Source organism: Microcaecilia unicolor, chromosome 8, assembly GCF_901765095.1.
Source record: "Microcaecilia unicolor chromosome 8, aMicUni1.1, whole genome shotgun sequence".
Classification (NCBI taxonomy): domain Eukaryota; kingdom Metazoa; phylum Chordata; class Amphibia; order Gymnophiona; family Siphonopidae; genus Microcaecilia; species Microcaecilia unicolor.
The window spans coordinates 99,887,579-99,907,383 of NC_044038.1; the positions used below are offsets into that span (position 1 = coordinate 99,887,579).

Consider the following 19,805-nt stretch of genomic DNA (forward strand, 5'->3'; position numbering starts at 1 on the left):
CTCCAGGTCCCTTCCCCTCCATGGGCACCATTTCTCCCCTTCCCGATCACAGTGTCCTCCTGTTTTCTCCTCTTTTCCCTTTACTTCCCCTCCATGGGCACCAGCTCTCCCCTGCCCTCCATGATCACCATTTCTCCCTTGTGTTTTTCATCCCCTATTTCCACCATCTGTCCCTCTCAAACCTCTCTCTCTCTGCCCTCCTTCTACCAGCAATTTTTCCTGCTCTCCTGAATCCCTACCCCCTCCCCGTGGTCCTTTCTCTCTCTCTCTCTGTTCACTCCCGTACCCTCACTCCCCCCCCCCCAGTCCACGTTCTCTCTCTTGTTATACCTGCTCCTCTTAGCCCTCCGACTTCAGAGAGCTGTGCAAAGGCAGCTGTTCCCGAAGCTGGCTAGGACCCTGAAGCCCTTTCACTGCAAGGGATCTGGAAGAAAGAAAGTAGGGACCACAACTTGAGTTCAAACTGTAGGGCTCGAAGCACTGAAAGACTTCTCTGCATCTCTTAAAGCTAAGCAACCCGCCAAAGCAGATCTATGAAACAGCTTAGTGATTCCTAACCTGCAACACGCAACTCCGCTATCTCTCACGCCAACCCGAAAGACAGGAAAGGCCGGGCTGCAGGAGGAACCAGTCCCGCCGCTCCCCCGGCCCCCGCAGAAGTCGGTTGTTAGCGCTTTTTCGCAGGCGCCGTTCAGAAGCTCATGTTTGAGATGCCATTGCCAGTTACCAGGCGACTGACTGGATCGCTGCCCGCCGTCACTTGGGAGCGTAAATGAGGAGGGATGTATGTGGTTGGTGTGGTTGGAAGAGGTGTGTGACGTGCCGTGCATGTGCGGCACGTCAGTCACTCTTCATTTATGTAGTAGGACTAGTATAAATGATACGGACACATCTAACATATAGGGACCCACACTTACACCAGCCATAGAGCTCCTATAAATAGGGGTGCCTAAATATTGCAGAGATGCATGTAACTTACACTATTTTGTAACTTACCTGTGTAAGTGGGAGCCCCATCTATGTATTCTTCCCTGTCTAAGTCCCCCCTTGCAAGTACCAGCTATGTAAGTTAAGTGGGTAGTTACAAAATATTGCTTTGGCAAAATATTGGCATTTATGCATGTGTAAATGCCATTATTCTGAACATTTACTAATTTGTAAATGTGAATCTGTGGTTTATAGATTTGTTCTTCATATGTCTGCATAAATGAAACCACCAGGACTTATAAGTGTCCCCCCACCACCAAACAAGAATGGATGCAAATATCATCATACATTCATAAATACAAAAAAATGATGGCATCACTGAAATGACATTTTACTTTTGTTGGGGTATCAGAGTAAAACTCAGATGGTAGGAAATATGTATACAGAGGCACTTCATAGTCAAAGAAATTGTGTGGTTCTTCAGTTCTTTGAAATGTTTATCCTATATAAAAAAAAAAAACAATACTGTGTCAATATGAGACCTCATTGTCTGTGTTTAAGATCTGTGTCAAAATCTGTCTTATCAGAGTTAACTTACTTCACTCAAATAACCCAAAAATTCCACCTTTGTCCTTGATCACCAAAGGAATACTTTAGCTAATAATATAAAGTACCTGCCTCTGGATATAATTAGTCTATGTTTTTATCTTAACTAAATAATTTTTTATAAAGATACTGATTCAATGGTCTCTGAATATATAGCTTGAAAAGATTCTTAACTATATGTCTCATTCTTGCAGGTTGACGGGGAAATTGTCAATCTGCCAGTGATCATCCATGATGGAAAAGTTTGGCTCAACCAAGAAGGAAACAATATTATCCTACAGACAGACTTTGACCTGAAAGTCGTTTTTGATACTGCATATTATATGATTGTTTCTATCCCCAGCTCTTACAAGGGCAATGTGGGTGGCCTCTGTGGTAATTTCAATGATGATAGCAAAGATGACTACATTCTGCCCAGTGGCCAAGTCACCAAAAATGTCAATGACTTTGGTTTGGCTTGGACAGTGCCTATTCCAGGTGTCTCATGTGGTAATAGCTGTGGTGACAAATGTCCCTTCTGTAGGAACACAGTGTTAGAGCCCTACAAAGCTTTGTCCTCCTGTGGCATAATAATTAACCCAGCAGGACCCTTTCAAGATTGCCATGCTAAAATCAACCCCAAGAGCTACTTTGACTATTGCCTTTACAACATGTGTATCCTCAATGGGAAGCAAGACATTTTTTGCTACAGTCTACAGGCCTATGCAGTGGCATGCCAGGCTGTGGGAGCAAGCATTATGGAGTGGAGAACACCAAATTGTCGTAAGTGTACACAGAACATAGAAGCACCTAGAGAAAGGAATGTAAAGTACTCTGTTGACTATAGATGAGTTTTAGTGATCTGATGGTCCTCAGTTTGCTTCCTCAGCTCCTTCACTGACACTCTTGGGCTCATTTCCGAAAGAGAAGGGCGCCCATCTTTTGACACAAATCGGGAGATGGGCATCCTTCTCCCAGGGTCGCCCAAATCGGCATAATCAAAAGCCGATTTTGGGCGCCCTCAACTGCTTTCCGTTGCGGGGATGACCAAAGTTCCCGGTGGCATGTCGGAAGCATAGCGAAGGTGGGACTGGGGAGTGCTTAACACATAGGCATCCTCGGCCGATAATTTGTTTGTTACTTTTGCATCCCACATTTTCCCACCTTTTTGCAGGCTCAATGTGGCTTACATAGTACCATTAACGGCATTAACCGAATCCGATCTGAAATAAATAACAAGGTGTGAACAATACAAGGTGATATTGTAATAGAGGTACATGTAAAGTAGGTACAGTTGGGGGGGAAATTAGAAAGGGGGAGGAAGAGTCCGGTAGTGTCAATTGCGGTCTTTGGTTACAATTGTGTCGCAGGTATCCAGGTATTTTTATGTTGTTGTTTTTTGTTACATTTGTACCCCGCGCTTTCCCACTCATGGCAGACTCAATGCAGCTTACATGGGGCAATGGAGGTTTAAGTGACTTGCCCAGAGTCACAAGGAGCTGCCTGTGCCTGAAGTGGGAATCAAACTCAGTTCCTCAGTTCCCCAGGACCAAAGTCCACCACCCTAACCACTAGGCCACTCCTCCACTTGGGTCGTTGGGGTATACTCGTCTGAGGTCTGTCTTTAGTGCTTTCCGCAAGTTTAGATGGTCCAATGTAGTTTTTACTGCTTTTGGTAGTGCGTTCCATAGTTGTGCACTTAAGTAGGAAAAGCTGGATGCATAGGTAGATTTGTATTTGAGTCCTTTGTTGTTTGGGTAGTGGAGGTTTAGGTATAATCGTGCAGATTTTGTGGTGTTTCTGGTTGGCAGGTCGATGAGATCTGTCATGTATCCTTGTGCCTCGCCGTAAATTATTTTATGAACAGTCGTGCAGATTTTGAAAGTGATACATTCTTTGATTGGTAGCCAATGCAGTTTTTTTCGGAGTGGCTTGGCGCTGTCAAAACGCGTTTTTCCAAATATAAGCCTGGCTGCTGTATTTTGGGCAGTCTGAAGTTTCTTTATGATTTGATCCTTGCATCCTGTGTAAATTCCATTACAGTAGTCTGCATGGCTTAGTACCATTGAATGTATCAGGTTGCGAAATATTTCTCTTGGGAAGAATAGTTTCATGCGTTTGAGTTTCCACATTGAAAAAAAACATTTTCTTTATGATGGAACTCGTATGGAAAAAAGAATGGCATCCCTGACGAGCACTTGGCCGACTTTACTTGGTCCATTTTTTCTTGCGACCAAGCCTCAAAAAGGTGCCCGAACTGACCAGATGACCACCGGAGGGAATCAGGGATGACCTCCCCTTACTCCCCCAGTGGTCACTAACCCCCTCCCACCCTAAAAAAACAAACTTTAAAAATATTTTTTGCCAGCCTCTATGCCAGCCTCAAATGTCATACCCAGCTCCCTGACAGCAGTATGCAGGTCCCTGGAGCAGTTTTAGTGGGTGCAGTGCACTTCAGGCAGGCGGCCCCAGGCCCATACCCCCACTACCTGTTACACTTGTAGTGGTAAATGTGAGCCCTTCAAAACCCACCAGAAACCCACTGTACCCACATTATAGGTACCCCCCCTTCACCCCTTAGGGCTATGGTAGTGTTGTTACAGTTGTGGGGAGTGGGTTTTGTGGAGGAGGGGGATTGGGGGACTCAGCACATAAGGTAAGGGAGCTATGCACCTGGGAGCAATTTGTGAAGTCCACTGCAGTGCCCCCTAGGGTGCCCGGTTGGTGTCCTGGCATGTGAGGAGGACCAGTCCACTACGAATGCTGGCTCCTCCCACGACCAAATGGCTTGGATTTGGTCATTTCTGAGGATGGGTGTCCTCAGTTTCCATTATCGCGAAAACCGGGGACAACCATGAGTGCTGAGATTTGGGCGTCCCCGATTGTATTATCGAAACGAAAGATGGCCGCCCAACTTGTTTCGATAATACGGATTTCCCCGCCCATTCGTGGGGCAGTCCTGAGAGGACGCCCTCAGGAAAACTTGGGCGCCCCGTTCGATTATGCCCCTCCACGTGATCTTAGATACGTCAACTTATCTTCTAGTAAGTCAGCTTGAATACTAAGTTCTGGTTTGCTGTGTGTGAGGCCTTCAAAAGTCAGTCATACTTTGTTTACCCAGCTTTAATAATGAAAATGTAGAATATTTGATATCATTATAATTTTCATTCTTTACCTATGTGTAAGGGAAATACAAGGGAATCAGCAGACAACAACCTCAATTATTGTGATACTGCAGTGGTTCTTCCAGTCATGGGATACAGCCAGCCAATTTGAATATGCATGAGATAAATTTGCATACAATAAACAGGGTGCATGTATATGTATCTCATATATATTTATTGTGGACATCTTGAAAACTTAGGTGTGTCTTGAGGGCTGGCTTGAGAATCACTGTGGTAGTTTAACTTAATGATATATTATCAGAAGGAACAGTGATTGGTTTTGGTCCATGCTAATGGAGGGGGACAAATCAGTCAGGTAATGAAACAATATATTCTTTCTCATGTTAAGGAGACTATCAGGCTTATTTTCGAAAGAGGACGACGCCCATCTTTCGACACAAATCGGAAGATGGGCGTCCTTCTTACATGGTCGCCCAAATCGGCAGAATCGAAAGCTTTCCGTCGCGGGGATGACCAAAGTTCCCGGGGGCATGTCAGAGGTGTAGCGAAGGCAAGACTTGGGCGTGCCTAACACATGGGCATCCTTGACCCATAATGGAAAAAAAGGGTGTCCCTGATGAGCATTTGGACGACTTTACCTGGTTAAGTTTTTCTTACGACCACGGCACAAAAAGGTGCCCAAACTGACCAGATGACCACCAGAGGGAATAGGGGATGACCTCCCCTTACTCCCCCAGTGGTTCCTTACCCCCTACCACCCTCAAAAAAGAACTTTAAAAATATTTTGTGCCAGCCTCAAATGTCATCCTCAGGTCCATCACACCAGTATTCAGGTCCCTGGAGCAGTTTTAGTGGGTGCAGTGCACATCAGGCAGGCGGACCCAGGCGCATCATCCCCCTACCTGTTACACTTGTGGTGGTCAATGTGAGCCCTCCAAAACCCACAAGAAACCCACTGTACCCACATCTAGGTGCCCCCTTCACCCATAAGGCTATGGTAGTGGTGTAACAGTTGTGGGTAGTGAGTTTGGGGGGCTCAGCACACAAGGTAAAGGAGCTATGTACCTGGGATCTTTTTCTGAAGTTTACTGCAGTGCCCCCTAAAGTGCCCGGTTGGTGTCCTGGCATGTCAGGGGGACCAGTGCACTACGAATGCTGGCTTCTCCCATGACCAAAGGGCTTGCATTTAGTCATTTCTCAAATGGTCATCCTTAGCTTCCATTATCGCCGAAAATCAGAAACGACCAAGTCTAAGGACAACCATCTCTAGGGACGAACTAAATGTCAAGATTTGGGCATCCACGACCGTTTCGATAATACAGGTTTCCCCGCCCCTTCACTGGGATGTCCTGCGAGGACGTCCTCAGGAAAACTTGGGCGCCCCTTTCGATTATGCCCCTCCACAATAAAATGAGAACAGTGAAAAAAAAACATAGAGGAGAGGCTGCGGGGGTCAAAAATTTACATCAGGCGTGGATGCTGTTTAAAAACACTATCCTGGAAGCCCAGGCCAAATACATTCCGCATATTAAAAAAGAAGGATGGAAGACCAAACGACAGCCGGTATGGTTAAAAAGTGAGGTGAAGGAAGCTATCAGAGCTTAAAGATAATCATTCAGAAAATGGAAGAAGGAAACCGACTGAAAATAATAAGAAACAGCATAAGGAATGTCAAGTCAAATGGAAAGCACTGAAGGAAGGCTAAGAGGGACTTCGAAAAAAAAGATTGCGTTGGAGGCAAAAACACATAGTAAACATTTCTTTAGGTATATTAAAAGCAGGAAGCCGGCAAAAGAATTGGTTGGACCGCTAGATGACCTAGGAGTAAAAGGGACGATTAGGGAAGACAAAGCCATAGCAGAGAGATTAAATTAATTCTTTGCTTCACTCATCATCAAGGAAGATTTGGGAGAGATACCAGTGCCAGAAATGGTATTTGAAGCTGACGAGTCGGAGAAACTGAATGAATTCTCTATAAACCTGGAGGATGTAATGGGGCAGTTCTACAAATTGAAGAGTAGCAAATCTCCTGAACTGGATGATATTCATCCCAGAGTACTGATAGAACTGAAAAATGAACTTGCAGAGCTATTGTTAGTAATATGTGAGTGTGTGGTTTATAGATTTGCTCTTCATATGTCTGCATTAATTAAATGAAACCACCAGGACTTAAAAGTCCCCCCCACCACCACCACCAAACAAGAATGCATGCAAATGTCATCATACATTTATAAATACCAAAACATGATGACATCACTGAAATGACACTTTTGTTGGGGTATCAGAGTAAAACTCATGTAATTAATGCAGACATATGAAGAGCAAATCTATAAACCACATACTCACATTAAATTTGACCATGGTACCGGAGGATTGGAGAGTGGCCAATGTATGCCGATTTTTTAAAAAGGTTCCAGAGGAGATCCGGGAAATTATAGACCAGTGAGTCTGACGCCGGTGCCAGGCAAAATTACAGAGCATATTCAAAAGCATGGATTAATGAGACAAAGCCAACATTGATTTAGTGAAGGGAAATTGTGCCTCACCAATCTATTACATTTCTTTGAAGGGGTGAACAAACCTGTGGATAAAGGTGAGCCGGTTGATATTGTGAATCTGGATTTTCAGAAGGCGTTTGACAAAGTACCTCGTGAAAGACTCCAGAGGAAATTAGAGAGTCATGGGATAGCAGGTAGTGTCCTATTGTGGATTAAAAACTGGTTAAAAGATATAAAACAGAGATTAGGGTTAAATGGCCAGTATTCTCAATGGAGAAGGGTAGTTAGTGGAGTTCCCCAGGGGTCTGTGCTGGGACCGCTGCTTTTTAACATATTTCTAACTGACCTAGAGATGGGAGTCACTAGTGAGGTAATTAAATTTGCTGACGACACAAAGTTATTCAAAGTCGTTAAATCGCGGGAGGATTGGGAAAAATTACAAGAGGACCTTACGAAACTGGGCATCTAATTGGCAGATGACGTTTAATGTGAGCAAGTGCAATGTGATGCATGTAGGAAAGAGGAACCCAAATTATAGCTATGTAATGTAAGGTTCCATGCTAGGAGTCACTGACCAAGAAAGGTATCTAGGTGTCATAGTTGATGATACATTGAAACCTTCTGCTCAGTGTGCTGCTGCAGCTAAGACAGCAAATAGAATGTTAGGTATTATTAGGAAAGGAATGGAAAACAAAAATTAGGACATTATAATGCCTTTGTATTGCTTCATGGTGCGAGCGCATCTCGAATATTGTGTTCAATTCTGGTCACCGCATCTCAAAAAAAGATACAATGGAATTAGAAAAGGTGCAGAGAAGGGCGACGAAAATGATAAAGGGGTTGGGATGGCTTCCCTATGACGAAAGGCTAAAGTGGCTAGGGCTCTTCAGCTTGGAGAAAAGACAGCTGAGGGGAGATATGATAGAGGTCTATAAAATAATGAGTGGAATGGAATGGGTAGACGTGAAGCGTCTGTTTACGCTTTCCAAAAATACAAGGACTAGGGGGCATGTGATGAAGCTACAAAGTAGTAAATTTTAAACGAATTGGAGAATATTTTTCTTTACTCAATGTGCAATTACACTCTGGAATTCTTTGCCAGAGAATGTGGTAAAGGCAGTTAGCTTAGTAGAGTTTAAAAAAGGTTTGGATGGCTTCCTAAAGGAAAAGTCCATAGACCATTATTAAATTGGACTTGGGGGAAATCCACTATTTCTGGGGTTAAGCAGTATAAAATGTTTTGTACTTTTTTGGGATCGTGCCAGGTATTTGTGACCTGGATTGGCCACAGTTGAAAACAGGATGCTGGGCCTGATGGACCTTTCGTCTGTCCCAGTATGACAATACTTATGTACTTACAATTTATTAGGTGTTTCAGAAGACAGCTGTTATAGTAGAAGAGTTGATGCCTACACATTTGATATTAGAGAGAACCTAGCAAGAAACAAAGTTCAATTTCCAGACGCCAACTCTTTTAAGAGTGAAGCTACCAACTTACCCCAGGTCAACTGGTCAGGATGATCCAGTTCTGGTTTTGCTTCATGGCATGCATGGATTTGTACACAGTGATTGAAAAAAAAGAGAACCCCTAGATTTTCTCAACTAATTTTATTGTTTAACAGTGTAATTTAAGACACTTTTGGGCTCATTTTCAAAAGAGAAAAGCATCCAAAAAGTGGTGTAAGTCTGCATTTGGACATTTTATTCACAAAGCGCAGACAAAAGGGGTCCAAACTTTCCACAAAAAGAGCAAGTACAGCAGCAAAGGGTGGAAGTGAAACCAAGTTCAAATGACCAGTCCAAGAAGGAAAGAGCGTAGAACAAGTTAATTGGCATAAAGGACCCTACACGGTCCATGTTTAGGCAACAAATCTTCCTCGGGGTCAAATACTGGAAGATGCAAAAATATTATGGGGAGCATAAAAAGGCAATATTCAATACGCACTATGCACTGAGTCTGGCAAAGAAGCAGTTTTCACAAACAAACTTGTTACATGCTCTTTACTTCTTGGACTGGTCATTTGGACTTGGTTTCACTTCCACCCTTTGCTGCTGTAATTTTTCTCACAAAAACATCCAAATCAGTATTTCTGAAACCTATTTTTAGATGTTTTTCTCTGATGTCCACCAGACGTGTGTCCCAATCTCAAGGGGGAGTGCCATGGGCCCGTTCAGGGGAGAACTTAGGTGTTGCTAAGATGTTTTTCAGCCATAATGGAACAAAACAAAACCGTCCAGGACTAAAACTTAGACGTTTTGAGCTAGACCTGTTTTTATTATGAATAAGGCACAAAAAGGTGCCCTAAATAACCAGATGACCACTGGAGGGGGATCAGGAATGACCTCCCCTTATTCCCCCAGTGGTCACTAACTCCCTCCCACCCCCAAAAAATGTGATGAAAAACATTACTTACCAACCTCTATGCCAGCCTCAGATGTTATACTCAGCTCCATTAGAACAGCATGCAGGTCCCTGGAGTAGTCCTGTGTTGGGTGCAGTGCACTGCAGACAGGTGGACCCAGGCTCCTACCTCCTCCTATCTGTTACACTTGTGGAGGAAACTGTGAGCCCTACAAAACTCACCAGAAACCCACTGTACCTACATATTGGTGCCCCTTCATCTGTAAGGGCTATGGTAGTGGTGTACAGTTGGGGGCAGTGGTTTTTTGGGGGCTCAGCAGACAACATAAGGGAGCAATGGTGAGATATGTAACAGGGAGCATTTTATGAAGTCCACTGCAGTGCCCCCTAGGGTGTCCTATTGGTGTCTTGGGATGTCAGGGGGACCAGACTACTAAAAATGCTGGCTCCTCCTACATTCCAATGGCTTGAATTTGTGCGTTTTGCACTTGGACTTTTTTTTTTTCAAAAATAGACCAAAACAAACCCCGTCCAAATCACAAAACAGTATTTAAAAAAAAAAAGATACACGTTTTTCATTTTTGAAAATGACCTTCTTTCCTATTTAGATTTTGGATGTTTTAGTTGGACTTAGACATCATTTCGATAATGCCCCTCCACGGGTAATTGGTACTAAAATAAACATCAAGCATTAATTTCCATAACTGACCACAAGAACTCCCTCCTTACTTACTTTTTCTCATTTTTTTTCCAATCAGTGTGTAGTTCTGGTTTTCTTGGAGAAATCAATAGTAGCTTTGAAACTAAAAGCCCATTCATGCAATGAGCAACACAGGACCAGATCAACTTGTTTCGTTGATCTGGGGTGAGTTGGTAATTTTGTTGAAACAAATATACAGACATTCAAAAGCGCACATTGGGGGGAAGTTATCAAGGTGCAGTAAATGGTGGGCTTTTGCTGCACCTTGATTTACCACAGATTTCTGACTTGTAGTAAATGAATAGCACTGCTTGTAAGCCACATTTCAAGCCGCATTATTTTAGCATCCTGGGAGCATCAGGCCTCAAAGTCACAGACTGATGCTTCAGGGCTATACCTTAAAGGGACTGGTGCCATCCTCCATTCCCTCCTGATCACACATCCTCCTACACACTAATCATACTACCTACTCCCCAGTCTACTTCCCACCCCTCAAAGGATCCCCACCACCACCACCATCATCTGGGGTCTACCGACCCTGTACCTGGTAATCCAGTGATCATGTTTCCTTATACTTTCCTCTGACTGTAATGTGCAATTTGTAAACCACTCAAATTTTCTTCTAGCAATACGTGGTTTATCAAAATAAGTATGAAATATGAAATAATAAGAAACTAATTAAGGAGACACACAACTTCAGTTTATCAAGGCAGGGCTTTTAAAGAGTATCTCTTGGGGAAAAAAGATGTAGTAACAGACATTTTTTTTATTGTAAGAGAAATAATTCTACCTAGTGGCTCCACAAAATCATTGACATCTGCCATTCCTAATACTTTCATATCTCTCTTTCCTCAGCTCTCAATTGCCCTGCCAACAGCCACTATGAGCTTTGCACCAGGACTTGTGATTACACCTGTGCCGGGATTGCTGCTCCCTCCACATGTACGCACAAGTGCTTTGAGGGCTGTGAATGTAATGCTGGCTACCTGTTTGATGGAGAGAGCTGTGTGTCTATGGAGAAATGTGGCTGTGTATATGAAGGGAGATATTTAAAGGTACTTTTTCAGCTCATTTTCATAGAAATTTTGAATGTAAAGCCTGCTACAGAAAATTAGCATATCAGTAGTTTAACAGAAGGATCCATTTTTATTCTGCATCACAGGCACCATGGGAAATGGGTTAATATGAGCCACAGTAGAATTCTATACTTTTTCTGGTCAGTACTATAGTAATGCATTGTTATATGAATTGGCCAGTGCACAATAATCCAGTATTCTTTTGAAAATCTGTCTGTCATGTCTCTGTATCTCTAGAGTGTCCCTAAAGGAAAATTATGTTTAGGACTGTCGTTCTCAAACCAAAACCTGTAGGTAAATGAAGCCCATGGACCTCATTTTTCTGGCCTTGATTATGGCTTCATCACAGATGGCATTTTACTTCCCCCGTCTCCAAGCTTTGCAGCTGGCAAAGCAGCAAGGCTGAAGCAGTTCTACCACTGGCACTCCATATAAGAGGATTGGGAAGGCTAAGCCTCCCCAGCCCAACCACAACCTTCCCCTCCTCCCCGACATCACTTATTCGCTGCTCCCAATCTGTGGGAACAGCAAGAAAAACAAAGTGGGAGCTTCACCTGCACTCTGCCTGCCTGACCTGCTACATTCCAGATTTGGTGGCTCAATAAATAGAAACCGTACATGAGGTCATAGAGCTCTGCATTCTGCTGAGTTCCAAATCATCACCAACCAAAGATAACTATGCTATTATTGCACAGCAAAAGACCTGACAAACTCCAAAAGGAACCCACCACCCCTTTATTCCATTAGCATAGTTCAATTGGAGCCTCCTACTGGCCCTTTAGTGATTTAAAATGTCATATGATTGCAATCCTTTTGTGAAATACATATGAGAAGGTGCAAACATGTATATGTATGTGCTTGCATGTACAGCAAAAGCAGCCATTTTCAGTCCACCCATGTCACACCTAAACCACATCCAAACCACGTCCCTTTGAAATGGCTGCACCCTTGCGATCTCCAAGAGTAAATAGAGGCTTTCTGAATTTGCTATTACATATTTTTGTAATCTACATATATAAATGACATTTTTTACATAAGGAAATGATTTTCAAATACAGGCCACGGCAATGTAAGGCGACCCTCAGGGGGAGGAAGGCTGGCTCCGGCCTAACCCCTGGTAAGCCTTTCCTCAGCTGAGAGGTGCCCAGCTCTACCACCGGCTGCCTTTCAGGTGCTGTGGAGGACTTGCAGCTCATCTGCATATCCTTACAGCCTTCTCCGGGGTGACACCCAGGTCCACTCTGATCCACTCAGGGCCTCCGCTCTAGGTGCCCAGTGCTCCCACCAGGTGCTATGGAGGACTTGCAGCCCTTCTGCATTTCCTCACAGCTGTATCTGGGGTGACTCCAGTTCCACCCCGATCTTCCCAGGGCCCTCGCTCCAAGTGCACAGAGTTTCCAGGTGCTTTTTGGCTAGGATCAGGCGACCCTCAGGGGGAGGAATGCTGGCTTCGGCCTAACCCCTGGTAAGCCTTTCCTCAGCTGAGAGGTGCCCAGATCTACCACCGGCTGCCTTTCAGGTACTGTGGAGGACTTGCAGCTCATCTGCATATCCTTACAGCTTTCTCCGGTGTGACACCCAGGTCCACTCCGATCCACTCAGGGCCTCCGCTCTAGGAGCCACACGCCTAACGGCGCGCAGGGCATTTTTCTCTTTACATCTAATCTTCTTCCCAGTTGCTAAAGTACCTCAGTCATTTATGGCCCCTATTCACATTCTCTTCCTAGCCCTGTCCCTTCCTAATCTTTTCCCTCACCCCCTACCTCTCTCTGCTACAGGAACTCACTGCCCATCCATCGACTTCACCTCACCTTCTCTCCTACCCTCTTCCTCCCTCTTGGCTTTTAATCTCCGTCTCTTTCTTCCCTCCATTTTGCCTTCCCCATTCCACCTAAATACCTCTCGCCTTTGACGCCTTTGTGGCCACACCTCTCCTACTCTCCTCCGCTCTCTTTTACTCCTTCTCTTACTCTCAGCCGGTGACATCAATCCCAATCCTGGCCCCCCATACCAACTATTATCCCAACTCTACAGATCTCACCGCGACCTCTCTAACCTCATCTCTATTTCTCTACTCCCCTCCTCTTCTCTGCCCTTCTCTTGCGCCCTATGGAATGCCCGCTCTATTTGTAACAAATTCCCCTGTATCTAGGACCTCTTTATCTCGCGTCACCTCCATCTGCTCGCCATAACAGAAACTTGGCTCTGCCCTGATGACTCTGCTTCAGTCGCAGCTCTGTGCCATGGCAGTTATCTATTTTCACATACTCCTCGCCCTGCTGGTCGCGGGGGCGGTGTTGGACTACTTCTCTCTCCCTCCTCCAGATTTCAACCCCTTCTTCCACCTCAATCTCACTGTTTTTCCTCCTTTGAAGTCCACTCTATCCGCCTTTTCTCTCCTCTGCCTCTTCGAATAGAGGTCATTTATCGTCCCCCTGATAAGTCCCTTTCATCCTTTCTCAGTGACTTTGATGCCTGGCTTGCCTTCTTCCATGATCCTTCCTCCCCCTCTCTCATCCTTGGTGACTTTAATATTCCTGCTAATGATCCTTCCAACTCTTATATTTCCAAGTTACTCGCTTTAACGTCCTCCTTTAATCTCCAACTATGCTCCACCTCCCCCACTCATCAAAATGGTCACTGTCTTGATCTCATCTTCTCCTCCAACTGTTCACCCTCTAGTTTCCTTGCCTCTGATCTTCCCCTCTCTGATCACCATCTTATAACTTTCACACTTAAATCTCCTCCCTCCCAGTCCCGTCTTATCTTATCTAATTTATCTAGGAATCTTCACGATATTGACCCTTCATCTCTATCCTCCCATGTTTCAAACCTCCTCTCTACTGTGGCACCATCCACGTCTGTCAACGAGGCTGTTTCTTCTTACAACAATACTCTATCCTCTGCCTTAGACACTCTTGCACCTTTGATTACCCGCCCTATAAGGCGTACAAAACCCCAACCTTGGCTGACTTCTAATATCCACTACCTACGTTCCTGTACCTGCTCCGCCGAACGCCTCTGGCTGAAATCTCGGGCCCTTGCTGATTTCTTACACTTTAAGTTCATGCTGATCTCCTTCCAATCTGCTCTTTTACTTGCCAAACAGGATTATTATATCCAACTGACCAACTCTCTTGGCTCTAACCCTCGACTTCTCTTCACCACATTGAACTCTCTCCTCAAGGTGCCCCCTCCTCCAACTCCCCCTTCATTATCTCCTCAGACCCTTGCTGAATTCTTTCACAACAAGGTTCAAAAGATAAACCTTGCATTCTCTACCTCACCACCTCTCCCTCCACTAGTCCGTTCTCCTCTCTCACCTTCCCCTCATTCCCTTTCCTCCTTTCCTGAAGTTACTATTGAAACTACACTTCTCCTTTCTTCCTCAAAATGTACCACCTGTTCGTCTGATCCCATTCCCACCCACCTTCTTAATGCCATCTCTCCTGCTCTTATTCCTTTTATCTGTCACATTCTCAACCTCTCACTTTCCACTGCGCCTGTCCCTGCTGCCTTTAAACATGCTGTGGTCACACCTCTTCTTAAGAAGCCTTCACTCGACCCTACTTGTCCCTCTAATTACCAACCCATCTCCCTCCTTCCCTTTCTCTCCAAATTACTTGAGCGTGCTGTTCACCGCCGCTGCCTTGATTTTCTCTCCTCACATGCTATTCTTGACCCACTACAATCTGGTTTTTGCCCTCTCCACTCAACCGAAACTGCGCTTACTAAAGTCTCCAATGGCCTATTACTGCCTAAATCCAGAGGTCAATATTCTATCCTCATTCTTTTTGATCTTTCCGCTGCTTTTGACACTGTCGATCGCAGCATACTTCTCGATACCCTGTCCTTACTTGGATTCCAGGGCTCTGTCCTTTCTTGGTTCTCTTCCTACCTCTCCCTCTGCACCTTTAGTGTTCACTCTGGTGGATCCTCTTCTACTTCTATCCCTCTGCCTGTCGGCGTACCTCAGGGTTCTGTTCTTTGTCCCCTCCTCTTTTCTATCTACACTTCTTCCCTTGGTTCATTAATCTCATCCCATGGATTTTCCTACCATCTCTATGCTGATGACTCCCAAATCTACCTTTCTACCCCTGATATCTCACTTTGCATCCAAACCAAAGTTTCAGCGTGCTTGTCTGACATTGCTGTCTGGATGTCTCAACGCCACCTGAAATTAAATATGACCAAAACCGAGCTTCTCATTCCCCCCCCCCCCCAAACCCACCTCCCCGCTCCCCCCATTTTCTATTTCTGTTGATGGCTCTCTCATTCTCCCTGTCTCCTCAGCTCGAAACCTTGGGGTCATCTTTGACTCTTCTCTCTCCTTCTCTGCTCATATCCAGCAGATTGCCAAGACCTGTCGTTTCTTTCTTTACAACATCCGTAAAATCCGCCTCTTTCTTTCCGAGCACTCTACCAAAACCCTCATCTACACCCTTGTCACCTCTCGTTTAGACTACTGCAATCTGCTTCTTGCTGGCCTCCCACTTAGTCACCTCTCCCCTCTCTAGTCAGTTCAAAACTCTGCTGCCCGTCTCGTCTTCCGCCAGGGTCGCTTTACTCATACTACCCCTCTCCTCAAGTCACTTCACTGGCTCCCTATCCGTTTTGCATCCTGTTCAAACTTCTTCTACTAACCTATAAATGTACTCACTCTGCTGCTCCCCAGTATCTCTCCACACTCGTCCTTCCCTACACCCCTTCCCGTGCACTCCGCTCCATGGATAAATCCTTCTTATCTGTTCCCTTCTCCACTACTGCCAACTCCAGGCTTCACGCCTTCTGTCTCGCTGCACCCTACGCCTGGAATAAACTTCCTGAGCCCCTACGTCTTGCCCCATCCTTGGCCACCTTTAATCTAGACTGAAAGCCCACCTCTTTAACATTGCTTTTGACTCGTAACCACTTGTAACCACTCGCCTCCACCTACCCTCCTCTCTTCCTTCCCATACACATTAATTGATTTGATTTGCTTACTTTATTTATTAGATTGTAAGCTCTTTGAGCAGGGAGTGTCTTTCTTCTATGTTTGTGCAGCGCTGCGTATACCTTTTAGCACTATAGAAATGCTAAATAGTAGTAGTAGTAGTAGTTCTCCTCTTGTATAGAAAGTAGCAGGGCTGTTTCCTTCATTTCTAAAATTTGCTATAATATCCCATGAAATATTGGAATTAACTGAAACTATCTGTTCTCAAAGAAGATAACATCTCTATGTTGGGTGAAATTGACACACCCTATCCCATAATACAGTGTATGTTAGCCATATTGATCCTATAGAAAACTGTATCTATGTAATTCCAATATCTTATATTGGACCAACAGGTCAACATAAAGGTTACTCAAAGATGATGAGTCTTCAAAACTGGCTATATGCCTTCTTCAGATGTCACTATATAGAATTGAAAGGTTATTCACAGTATCTATGGATTACTTGTATACTGGTCTATTAAAAGCTGACATAGTAAGCAGAGTATATAGTGGATCTTGGCAGCTTTGTAATTAAGTTTTGTCTGTGCTGGACTCATATTTTCATATTTATGTTTATTTCGAGCCTTAGCTAAAAGAACATCAAAGCAGTTTACAATAAAATTAAATATATATTCAATGAAAAGAACAGGATGCATGACATGATTTTGTCCATTATCAAGAAGTTAACTTTTTTTCATTTGCTCTGCCAGTTTGGAGAAAGAATTGTGTCATCAGATTGCAGTAAGAGATGCATTTGCTCTGCTTATGGCCCTCTATGTGAACTGGTGACCTGTCAAGCTGGAGAGGTTTGCATGCTGAAAGGAGGTGTGCGTGGCTGCTTCAAGAAAAACGGACAGTGTACCCTAGCGATGGGAACTCAGTTCACCTCTTTTGATGGCCTCTCTGGGCAAGTGCCATCCAATGGACCCTATGAGGTGGCCTCCCTCTGTGATGAGAAGTCAACCATCTGGTTCCGTTTCCTTGTTGATATCCAACTCTGTGATAGTAACCAGCTGGCTGCAGCCAAAGTCTACGTATTCTTTGAGAATGCTTTCATCTCAATCTCCAAAAACAAAGATGCTTGGGTAAAGGAATGGTTTATTATTTATTTACTTGGATTGAGCTCATGCCTTTTCATTAGCAGCTGAACACGAGACATAGTCAGACACAATATGCAGTTTCCTGTTCACAGAGGGCTAACAGTTTAAGGACCTCATTTACTAATATGCATTGACCAATTAATACACTTTAATTTCAGTGCACATTAACATATATTAATTAGAATTATATGTGTAAAAGCAATTCTATAAGCTGGCACCTAAATGTAGGTGCCAATAACACATGTCTATAACAGAATACTTCCTAAAGACACTAAATTCTTTTAGGGAGCTCTCTCAAAATATCAAACAGCTTCAATCTCCCATGAATCATAAATATACAACAAACCTCAGTGGTGTCATGACTGATTTATGTTTTAATTCAGCAAGAACTACATACCCACCTCCTCATCGGTGTATGGTGATAATTTTCTAATATCAAATTTTAATCTTAATGTTTGTGGCTTTTTCTTTATGTTTTGTACCCAAAGATTTTTTTTAATTAGTTTACTCCATTCTTATAGATTTATAAATGCTCAAATTACAATACTCATCTCAAAGATGTATTTCATCAGGAGGGTTTTTTGTTTGACATAGACTATGTTTCGCTTTCCAACTGTATCAAGGCATACCACCTAGAAAACGACAAAAGTATGGAATAATGTTAAAAACCACACCCATGTCTATCAAACTTAACTCTAAAATCTTAAGAAAAATACCTGCTTAGAACGACGCCAACATAAATCAATCCACACATCTTCCTAGCTTCAAAATGGCGGTGGCGTTCTACCTCTACATTGATAAGGTAGAAGCAGGTTCTAAGCAGATGAATTTAGGACTATTTCAAAGCATAACTGGTGCATCAGCCACTAATGGCAGGAGCAAGTGGGGTTCGCTCCTGCCTCCACCGCCCCCACTGGATCACCAATGATCCTAGGTAGGCCCGGGGAACTATCGGGAGCAGGGATGGTAGGGAGGAGGTTCATCTTGCCTGGGGGAAGGGGGTCAGAAGGAGGGGGGCTGTGTCAGGTGGGTGGGAGTGAGATTGGAAGGGGGGCATTCTAGGGGGTCAGAGGGGTAAACATTGTGAAAATGTATGTGGGACCCGGCTGATATTTAGCTAGGGCCCGCATAACTGTCTTATGTAGGCCCCAACTGAATATCGGCCTGGACTCACATAAGCTCCGGCAGCCAGGACATCCAGAATTAGCCCCAGATATTCAGTGCCAGTGCCCAGACATGGCCTGCACTAGCCAGCAGCAGTCAGTATTAAAAAAACACTGACCACCACAGGCTGAATAATGGCCAGATAGTATACTGGTATTTAATTTCATAAGGTTACATTTAAGCATATAAATGGAAGTCAGCACTCAACTGCTAGTCTATAATTACACATTAAAATGGCTTAGCATGTAAATAAATATAAGGAGGTATTCACAGGGGAGAGGCATGGGTAGGGCATCCATGTTCACATCTAACTTACCAAATAATGTAAGTTACACATTTAGGTGCTAACATTTACACCAGTCATAGATCTGTTGTAAATGTTTGTGCCCAAATTTAGGCAAGCCAATTCTGACAAGCTAGTATTTTACAACGTCATCGTGGCACACAGATAACTGGCGCTTATCATGCAGCATTAGCATACCTAACTGGAGGCACCCAGTTATTGAATTGTCCCCTATGTCTCCACCCACACTATACAAGAAACAGTGCATAGTAAGTCTTGTTAGATAAGTACAGTGTGCAGTCCATGCTGTCCATAACACATTCTCTGTCCATCACATGTGAAGTTCTCACCCCCCTAACACAGCATGTAGTCGAATTAGAGCATGTTGTTGTGCTACTGTGGTAAGAGTGTATGCTAATTTTCTTTTTGTTACATTTGTACCCCGCGCTTTCCCACTCATGATAGGCTCAATGCAGCTTACATATTGTATACAGGTACTTATTTGTACCTGGGACAATGGAGGGTTAAGTGACTTGCCCAGAGTCACAAGGAGCTGCCTGTGCCTGAAGTGGGAATCGAACTCAGTTCCTCAGGACCAAAGTCCACCACCCTAACCACTAGGCCACTCCTCCACTACTTAGCACGCTTTAGTAGAAGTGGCCATTAGTTTCTTCCTGCCTTTGAGTATTGTCTGTTTAAAAAAAAAAAAAAAACAAGTCTGCTTGTATGTGGATTCAGATTCTCTCAGATATGCTTCTACAGAAAATCATTTTCTATTGGCTAATCCCTAGCCAGCTTTAATAGAAAGGAAACTCAACCTGAGAATGAGCCACAGAGATGGACCTAGATATATTTTTGTACTCTGTTCTTACATTCTAAATATTATTGTTTGATTCTATTCTAGCATTTCAGACATCATTGTTCATTCAGCTCTAATGTTCTAAATACACATTGGTCATTCTGCTCTTCCTGCATCCTTGTATCCATTAATGTTTTTGTCAGCTAGAATCA

At 43.9% G+C, this 19,805-nt stretch overlaps 1 pseudogene; it reads left to right on the forward strand.

The window, feature by feature from the left end:
• Positions 1-19,805, forward strand: part of LOC115476806 — a 638,208-nt pseudogene that overhangs the window by 267,402 nt on the left and 351,001 nt on the right.